This window comes from Salvia miltiorrhiza, unplaced genomic scaffold (assembly GCF_028751815.1).
Source record: "Salvia miltiorrhiza cultivar Shanhuang (shh) unplaced genomic scaffold, IMPLAD_Smil_shh fragScaff_scaffold_21, whole genome shotgun sequence".
NCBI lineage: Eukaryota > Viridiplantae > Streptophyta > Magnoliopsida > Lamiales > Lamiaceae > Salvia > Salvia miltiorrhiza.
Genome location: NW_026651446.1, coordinates 222644 through 233106, shown reverse-complemented (window position 1 = coordinate 233106; position 10463 = coordinate 222644). Strand labels below are relative to the sequence as shown.

At 38.0% G+C, this 10463-nt stretch overlaps 1 long non-coding RNA gene across 1 annotated transcript; it reads left to right on the top strand.

The window, feature by feature from the left end:
- Positions 1-8857: 8857 nt before the first annotated feature.
- LOC131002829 (uncharacterized) lies at positions 8858-10071 on the top strand. Its single transcript, XR_009094432.1, has 2 exons — positions 8858-9258; positions 9779-10071. It is a non-coding gene; the product is annotated as an uncharacterized LOC131002829 (long non-coding RNA).
- Positions 10072-10463: the final 392 nt, after the last annotated feature.

Below are 10463 nucleotides of genomic sequence, written 5' to 3'. Positions count from 1 at the left end.
CTTGCCCCTTGGACCCTTCTTCTTCCCGTCATTCGACGAAGAAGATGGCTTTCCTTTGGCAATAACAAGTGCTTGCACATCTCTTTCCCACAACTTCCTTAGCCGTAACTAAAGCATTCAACAACTCAAAAAGAGTATTATCTTTCTTGCTCATAACAGCGTTGAGGCGGAAGTTCTTAATTAAAAGGCTTGGGAAGAGAGTTCAGGATAATATCGACTTTTGCCTCACCGTCGATACTCCCACTGAGCAAGTCAAATCCGTCAAAATTTGCATGACATGCTCGTGCACTGAGCTGTGCTCACTCATAAAATTAACAAGATTACTCTCATCAAATTTAAATGAGCAGCTCAGTCCGACTCTCCGAACACTTTCTTGAGATTCAGCATGATGCTAATAGCATTGTCCATGCCCTGATGTTGGAGCTACAAGGTTTGTGACATTATACTCATAACAAAGCATATAGCCACATTATTCGTCACATGCCACCTTTTATGTAATTCCTTTTTCTCATCAGTTAACTCATTGTTCGGACCATAAGAATGTGGAGTAGTAAGCAACACAAAAATTGTGTTAGTTTGTGATAAAGATAGAAATCCAAAACTGCGTTTCCATTTTATATATGTGGACCGGTTAAAAAGACTTTGTGCAAGAATAAAGAAACAGGAGACATAGACATATCTGAAAGTAAACAAATAAACATGTAAGAACATGAAGCACATAATTCGTAACAATAATATTGTAACCCTTTGATAAAACAATATTATTGAAACCTCCAACCGCTCAAAGAATTCCATGTGCAAGCCACGCGGGTGGACGTTTACACACGAACTCCTCAACCAGACTATTTACCTAGTCGTTTAATTTCCATCCATGTCAACTTAACCTTTTGACAAAAGAAATTAATAGTTGGACCTTAACTAGACCATATCATAATCAAGAAGGGACTCCTCGGGGAGTTGTACATTGTACTTGATATGATATCTAAGCAATGACCACAATTTAACCTTGATAATTAAATTCTCGAAATTGACATACTCACTCGGACCATGCCGCTTTCAATTTAATTATCTTGGTTATCTTATTTAATTCCATTCTCCAAAGTACTCGTGGAAATATACAAGCAAGCCACGCGGGTGGACGTTTACTGCATAACTCCCACTACTTTAATGGATTTAAATATTTTTATAGAAACCTCATCTGACAAACTTATGAGAGGACAAATATGAAGTAAGCCACGCGGGTGGACGTTTACTCACATCGCCTAATCACTTTGTCTAGAGACCGCTTGTGGAGGTCTATATAATTTTAAGAATAAAATTATTAAGTAGTAACCACAACCTAACTTTTGAAATTAAATTCTCGAATTTGACATACTCACAAGGACCATGCCGCATTCAATTTAATTCCTTAGTTATCTTATTTAATTCCATCGTCTAAAGTACTCGTAAAAAATTATACAAGTAAGCCACGCGGGTGGACGTTTACTGCATAACTCCCACTACTTTAATGGATTTAAATATTTTTATAGAAACCTCATCTGACAAACTTATGAGAGGACAAATATGAAGTAAGCCACGCGGGTGGACGTTTACTCACAACGCCAATCACTTTGTCTAGAGACCGTTTGTGGAGATCTAAATAATTTTAATCGTCTATAAAATTATCAACAGCTTAGTCTTTTTAATTCAAAAGGTTTGATCATGCTCAACACATAATCCTAAACATGCTCATCTAGAACGCAACATGTAAAACATGCTCAGAATTCTAAAACATGCTTAAGAAAACGATAAACCTAGCATGCTTGTCTAAGCGCAGTTAATAAACACATATTAACAAGCAAAGACAAAAACAGCATGCAAAGAGCATAAAGGATTAACACCACGACATGCAAAGAACATAATTAAAGAATTAAAATTCTTCGTGACCCATTCGTGGAATCCCATTTCTAATCTATTACAATAAAACAATAGAAAAGAAATAAAAATAAAACTCAAAAACGTAAATTTGGCCCGAAACGCTTCAAACAGGCTCGTCTTTGAAAATAGGGTTTGGGCCCCTAGGGTTTCTTGAAACCCGCGCCCACCTAGGGTTTGGAGTTCCCTAGGCGCCGCCGCCAACAAGCTCCCAGCACGCTGCACAGCAGCAGCCCGGCGCGGCAGCCCGGCGCACAGCAGCAACCTCCCGGCGTGCAGCAGCAGCCTCCCGGCGCGCAGCCTCGCGTGCAGCAGCGTCCTCCCGGCGCGCAGCCCGGCGTGCAGCAGCGTGCAGCCAGGCGCGCAGCCCCGGCGTGCAGCAGCAGCCTCCCGGCGCGCTGCCCCGTCGTGCAGCAGCCGTCCTCCCGTCGTGCAGCAGCGTCCTCCCGGCGTGCAGGCGCAGCCTCCCGGCGCGCACAGCATCAGCCCGGCACGCACAGTCAGCAGCCCGGCACGCAGCGCGGCGCCCGGCGCGCAGAGCCCAACGCGCAGCGGCAGCCCGGCGTACAACCGCCTTGCCTCCGGCTCTCCAACCTCCGTTCATTCGATGTTGATTCGTCGTCGTCTTTGTCTCGATTTTCAATTTTACAGATTACAACGGAAAAACAAAAACAATTGAAATTCTAATCTAACCACGGATTTTCTCGTGGTAAAAAAAACGATTACAACGTCAAAACGACGTATCCCACGAATCAACAGACCACGAAGAACAGCAGCAGTAAAAACAACGCATATTATTAATCGTACATAAATTAATAATAGAGCCAAGAAATTAATCCTGGGCTCTGATACCAATTGAAGGAATATTAAACTGAATTAACGTTCCGCTTTGCCCGATGATCGTTTCTTGGATTATTATTAATTTATCATACAACGATTAATCCTAACATGCTCCTATGAATTTAACAGCTGCACGTTGGTGTTCAGAAATACCTGAAGAATTCAGAAGAATTTGCAGATTCGCATCTGAACAGACCAGTCAGCTTCAAGCCTTCGTTTGAAGCCCCAAACGTCCTCAAATCGTATTTCGCCCAGAAATACGACTTCTTCGTCTTCGAGAGAGCTTTCCGTGGCCGCCTGATTCGTCTGAATCGGAGTTCTATGGAGGAAGTTATGGCCGTTTTACGGAGACTGCCAGAACTTGGTTTCCTGCGAAAATCTGACTCCAGCTCTGATCTTCTCGACTGTATCCCGCTCAGCTTTCACCGTTGGATGGACAACGATCTATGAAAGTCCCAAGAGAGAAATAAGCCCCATACGTTTTTCTTCCCTGCGCCCCACAGCTCTCAAAACCCTAATATTTTATCAGTCTATTTTCCTGAGAGTTGACAGCTGTATTTAATTAAAATTAAATACGTGTGGGCACAGAATTAGTGTAGGAGGCGTTTTTCTCTCCTTCTAGGGCTAGGAGACATTGGGCCAGTCCAGGGACCAGATACAAGGAATAAAGATGGGCCTCAAATAAATTAATTTATCTATGGTCAGCCCAGACCATAATTAATTTATAAATATCAGTTCATTCCACTAGAGAACCGATACTGACTTACCCCTTTATTGCCGGTGATGAGTCGGGGGCTTGTATTTAGACTTATTAAATCTCCGTATTTAAAATATCCGACATCCATTAATTAATTAGAGCTCTGACAGCTTAAATTAATTAATCTCTTTATAAATCCTTAAGCAGTACCACTCAAACTTTATTATTACGCCTGAACTTAATCAACCTGCAGGGTTTAGCGTAATAAACCTTATTGAGCTCCTTAAGGGGATGTCATTATCCTATACCGGATACGGGTACTAATACAGATAATCAAATATCATATATTAACCGTTATCACCCAAGATACAGAGTACTCGAGTTAGCATTTAACTCTCGCCCATAGTAAGTCAAAGTGATATACGAATTAACATATATATCTGAATACTTATTAGTATTAAGATTTATGAGTCACCGAGATCTTGATTCTTCACTTAAGTCAGATAGAAGAATACATCTCAACTGTTGGTCCTATCAATACGTAATGACGTACCAGTATAGACAAGTAGCCAAGACAAACTACTTCCATCTATACTGCAGCCTAAACCAATAACTTGTCCTAGAGTTATTTCGGCTGTGATCATATTATATCTCTTAAGGTTATTCCAATTATATGGTCTTCTGTGATCTACAACACACCATATAATCTACTTATATAGAGATAAAGAACATACATATGCAATCATGAACACAATCAGATAGGAGATTAGATAGTGAACTTAGGAAACATTGTATACAAGCATAAAATGTTCTTGCTTTCAGTATACAAATCCAACAGATGCAACCATGTAATTTGAAGTATACTCGTGCCCTTGCGAGGGACCTTTCGAATCATCAATCTCCCACAAAAATGGATTTTGCTTCTCTGAGCACCTTATAGGATATGGGTCACCTCACATAGTACTAAGGCATGGGACGACTTAAGTTAATACTTTCATTATGGTTACTAAACTGATTGTCTAATCCAAGACGTTCTAACCCGGGCGGTGTCTTTGATAGGCTAAAGTATGTATACTTTCCCTGAGTATACCCTTAGAGTCTCATTAGGGTCTCAATCCCTTAATGTATGCGTCAAACTGCTATCGATGCTCTTATTTTCATCTCATTGCATATCTTCTCATTGGATTATCGTGTCTCTTCAAGTGACAGTTGATTTTCTTCCTCTTTCTTGGCTCTTCACTATGGCTATAGTGAAAGATAACTGAGTTTCTAGATTCTATTGTTCTTCTTGCAACAATGATCATGCATTCTTAACGCATCTAAGTTCATTGAGATATCAAATCAATCAAAAAGCATAAAACTTGAGTGTAAGCATCGGTACATTCGCACGAAACGTGAACTTTCAACGCTTGAAAATTATTACCTCTTTCTTTTCTTGTTGAGCATGACGATGTGATGAAGTGCTGAGCTCTTGTCGACTGACACTTTTATATTAATATCCAAACTAAGGCTAATAGATAACTCTTGGGTTCAGATCAAACGAACTGCTCTGATACCATTCTGTCACGACCGGACTTAATTAAGGATAACTAAGCTGGGAAACCGTGACTAAGGAAGGGAGATTAGAAGCGGGGTTAGGAAGGGAGTGAATAATTATGAAGGATCGAGCTTAATCATTGACAGTGAAGGAGACATTTATAATATAACTTATGTTTAGCCACAAAGATTCAATAACTAGTAAGTTCGGATGAATCCGACTTAATTCAAAAGGCTTATTTCTTAAGAATACGCAGCGGAAATAATAATCTGATTACATGTATGAAGACATGTATCCAAGAGTTTATTCAATCAACTTATGACAAAAGCTCTGCTCCTCACTTCATCTTCATCAACCAATGCTCAACCTGCACATTTAGAAATACATGCAGGGCTGAGTACAAAAATACTCAGTGGACACGTATGCCTAAGTAAACATATAAACATGCTTCGTGAAACTGTAAATTGTCATGCCATTATAAACAGTACAGCAAGGGAGTTTTCGTGAAATAGGCCCAAGCTTACTAAATTCTTTTGTGTCACTTAAAGTTCGTCTGCGCAGACTAAGTTCTCTCGTAATCTATCATATCTGGAACTATGTGCCGGAGAGGTGGCCACCTCTCACGGACACGGGACCGGCCAACCCGCTAGATGACTCACGGTCACTGGTGTACACTAGCCCTGGCAGGATAGCTATCAACTGCTCAGGACCCGAATTCGATTACATAACTGGCAAAGCCACATCAGATAGATATCATACTAAAATTTAAACATTTTATGGCAAGACAACGGTTGTAATATTTTTCAGTTCAAAGATTTTGTAACGAAATAACTTGTTCAAATGTAGCATTAACTCGTTTGATAGGTATATAAAACTGAAATTAGCAGTTAAATCATCTCATGCCTTCATTCGTATAAGAGGCCTACGACACGCAGGGGATCTCTATATACGTATAGTAAAAGTAATGCCCACCTGGTAGTGGAGACTCACGACTAAGCCTTTGTAACACCCCGTACTTTTCCTATGATGTGAGATAGTGTCTTAACACTATTGAGAGAACTGAGATGTCGAGATGCGAGATTATTTTTTTTTATGACCAAGATAAGACAGTTTGTCTTTTAAATAGAGATACGAGTGACTAAACCGAGGATAGAGTTAGAATGATGAGATTCGAGAAATGAGCTGAGATAGAGATGCTGATTGAATTGAGTTGAGATTTTATTTCCGATTTCCGGGAATAAATTTACCAGATACTGAGTTATCAGAGTTTGATTGACCTATTAAAGAGAATAGGTATAATGAGTCTGACCTAGAGTCAAGGAAGAAAGAGTGAGAACCCTGATGATAAGAGTCGGTCCGAGAGATGTCTAGTGTGTTTGTGTTTGCCGACTGCTTTGATGTGACATTATGTGAAATTACGTGACTGATCGATTATGTGATTTTCGTGATGTGTGTCACTGTGACCGAGTTATTATGATTTTTATTCGAGACCTTAGCATTCGAAATTTTGTTTGAGTTTCCAAAGCAAGTATGGGTTATTTTTATCGAGAAATCGAATGACGCCGGTTTATGAAAATTTTTCCGGGCATAATATTTTTAAATTATTTTTCCTACGAAGAGGAATATTATAATTGAGTGAGTGCACTAATAATAGTGCTATGATCATTATTTTGGTCACATGAATAATTATACTATGGTATTTTATTAATGAGTGACTTTACCATAGTTTTGTGATTTTTATTTAATCACCCTTCACACTTTATTTAATTTCCCATACCATATGTTATATGTCTCAATTTTGCTAAGTATGGAATTGAGAGAGTAGAGATTGAGAGTATAGAGGATGAGAGAGTGGAGATGAGAGTGTAGAGATTAGAGAGAGATTAGAGAGAGAGAGAGAAAAGATTAGAGAGAGAGGAGCATTAATTAGCAAATATTGCATAAGATATGCAAGATCAAACTCAATCTTGCAAAAGCCAAACCTCTCTCTCCCTCACTAAATTTTCGGCCACCCCTCTCTCCCTCACTACAATTTTCGCCCAACACACATACATACACTCATCTTCTTCACCTCACACTTCCACCATTTTCCACCATTAGAGCAAACCTTCGAAGCTTCCAATAATACTACTAAACACCTCACATCACTCTAAAACTTTCCCTAAACACTATCTATCCTAAATTGATCAAGAGAATCCTTGAGGAAGAAGCTCCAAAGTAGAGTGAGAAAGTGAGAATTTTTGGTAAGAACTTGGGTAAGTAACCATGTCTTTCCTAAAATCTTGTTTGAAAGATGATTGTGTAAGTGTATTCTTGAAAGATGAGCAAGAAAATCACCCCTCCTTTTCTTTTCCAAATTTTCGAAAAAAAGGGTCTCCACCCCTTCAAAAAAATTTTCTTTTTCTTTTCTTGTTTGGGGGTGAAAAATGAGAGTTATGTGATGTGTATTGATGTTTGATATATGTTGTGAAATATGTGTCATGAGATGTGAAACTTTGATGGAAGTTAGTTTACCCCAAAAATGGTAACTTTTGAGTTAATGAGTTAAATGATGAATTGATGATATAAATGAGTCTATGAGGTGTAGATGATGATGATTGATGGATTAATTTAAGTATATGATGTCAATTGGAGTTTTTGATGAAAGTTAGTTTGTTAAAATTTAGGGATATGTGTATATATGCCCTTATTTGTGAATTGATGGTTTTGATGTGAGATTAATTGGTTAAAAATGAAAGATCTATGAGTAGATTAAAGATTTGTATGTGTTTGTAAAAATTTCAAAGAGTTAGTTAGTAAAAATTAGGACTTTTTAGTCTATGTGTTATTTAAGTGTTTTTGCTTGGGATATATGTTTTTAAGCATGATAGTAGTGTCTTTGTATTTTTGATTAAGTCTATTGTAGGCTAAATAAAATTTTGGCTAAGTTTAGTTTGTATGATTTTTGAGTTTTTATATGATGTGAGTTTGATGCTTTATAAAATGAGGTTTATTTGCTCTATGATCATTATGAGAATTTTATCCATGTTTTGCTAAGAGTTTTATGTTGATACATGGATTTTCATAAAAATGTAATAAATATAGTTTTTATGATAAAAAGAGAGTAAATATGAGAATAATGAGTTATATGATGTAAATGATCATATTTGAGTATTTGAGAAATTTCGAGCATGAAATTGAAAAGGAATTTGTTAGATATGTTCGTTGAAGTGTTTTCTATGAGATTTGAATGGATGATGTAAGAAAAGAGTCGAGATTGAGTATTACGAGTATTTTGATGTATTTGAATGTTTTTAAGTGCTTTAAGTGCTTAAAATGAGTTTTGATGTGTTTGCTTAGTATAAATGTTGAGTTGAGCATGTTTGCTTGTGTGTATGTTTCGGAGTCGTTTTTCACGACCCACTGACCTACTGTTTTCGAGGGGTTCTTGATATCCAAACGCCCTGAAAATTTTATGGTAGGTATATTTGAGAGTCTTGAGCACACAGGTAAAATTTCAAGTCATTTGGACTTCTTTTGCTATTTTTATAAAATGTAAAACTAAAACTGCTACGTTCTGCCGAATTGTTCGGTGAGTAGCCAATAGAGTCATCGTTTCCAGTAGCTTTCCTTAGCATTATGGAACCCACATTTTTATGGTTGAGACCTGAGTGTCTTAGCTAAGTACCCACAAAATTTCAGACCGTTTTGACAACGTTTACTATTTTTCAAAAATCAAACTTTTCGGTTGCTAAAAACTGCCGAATATGGTAGACTGTAGTAAAACAGTAATATCTCCTAAAATACTTGGAGTTTTTGATCCTACTTTTTTTTAAATGAAACTAGACTCGAAGAGGTTTCTTTTGGTATGAGTTACGACCCCAGGAGAGGTCTGTACAGAGTCTGGTGAGGTTTTAAAGTTGAGTCAGTGCAGAGTAAAGCTTGTTTTCGACTTGTCTATGTGTGTTTTAATATGCCTAAGTGTTTATACTTGTTTATGTGCTTGTTTGCTATAAGTTTGAGTCGAGTTGAGAGTTAAGTCGAAAATTGGACGTGTGAATCCTTAGAAGCCAAGTATACCTAGGGATTGAGTTTTAACGGGTAAATAGATGTTGAGTGAGAAGTTAGAGTAAAGAAGAGATTGGATTTAGAATTTGAGTTTCTGACTAAGGTTTGTTTTATCACATGAACCTTCGATGACGATGACGATGTGATGATGACATATGAAGGCCCGAGCGAGACGAAGAAGTAAGTTGCCTGATTTCTTTCCAGAATAAGCGAAGGACTTCAGGTGGGCAATATTTTGAGTATACAAATATTATCCGAGCTTTCTAAAATGATTTAATGATATAATGATGTTATGAGATTAACAAATGTTTTGAGATAAATGATATTTGAGAACTGTTTGACTTGCCAATTTTTGATGTTGAACCTGTATGTTACCCTCTACTGATGAGACGAATTCGGTCCTGCCACAAGCGGGATTTTGTGCACAGAGGTGACTGCGAGCCGTCTTCGGGTCGGCCGGTCACGGTACTTGAGAGGGAGGCCTACTTCTCAGTACCTTTGATAATGATGAGTTGTAGATGTGGTACATGCATGATGAGTACTTTGATAGCGCTATCGTTTATTTATGATGTTGATTATGAAAACTGCATGCACAGATTCTTTTTAATGCTAATTTATTTCTGTGTGTTGCTGAGATGTGGCAAGTTCCAAACCTATAGCTCTAAGAGCATCTTTCTTGTTTTTCGGCATTTGCCCACTGAGTATTATGTACTCACGCCCTGCATATATTTCTAAATGTGCAGGCTAAGCTGGGAGTGAGATTGGACTGGTGCTGATGGGGGAGAGTTTCAAATGATGTAAATTAAATTACTATTTTGCCTCTATGATAATAGAGTCTTGATGTTTGAATTACTTAGTTTCTTTTGAGATCAAGCAATACACTCACGGTTATGTGTCTTCATACATATAATCGGTTCGCCTTTTGCTGCGATACTCTGCAAATTATGCTTCCTTATGAAAAATGAACTATACGCGTTTTGTTTTTGTTCGTGAAATTCCTAATAATTAAAAAGTTATGACAATGTTGACGATTTTACCCTTGGGCTAGTTTTATGAAGTTTTTCCTTAGCATGCTTTTACGTGAGCTTCCGCATGACGTTCACCTAGTTCTTCTTATCTTTTATTCTTTAAAAATAGTCGTATCGATACTCGTACCCCACTATTACTAGTGTCGGGTTTTCGGGCTGCGACAGGGTGGTATCAGAGCAGGTCATCTGCTCTGAGTCTATTGCTTGACTAAGTTGAACCCTTGATTGCTTCTACTCTTTTAAAATTGAGTACTAGTCTAATTTGAATTCTTAGACTAATTTGAGAAAGTTAGTTTGAAACGAAACCCCAGCACCCCATCTCCTCCGGCTTAAACGAGGTAAGAAGTTGATGTTGTTTCTTGTCGCTTTCTTGATTGAAAGTTGAGTTTGTTTCACTAAT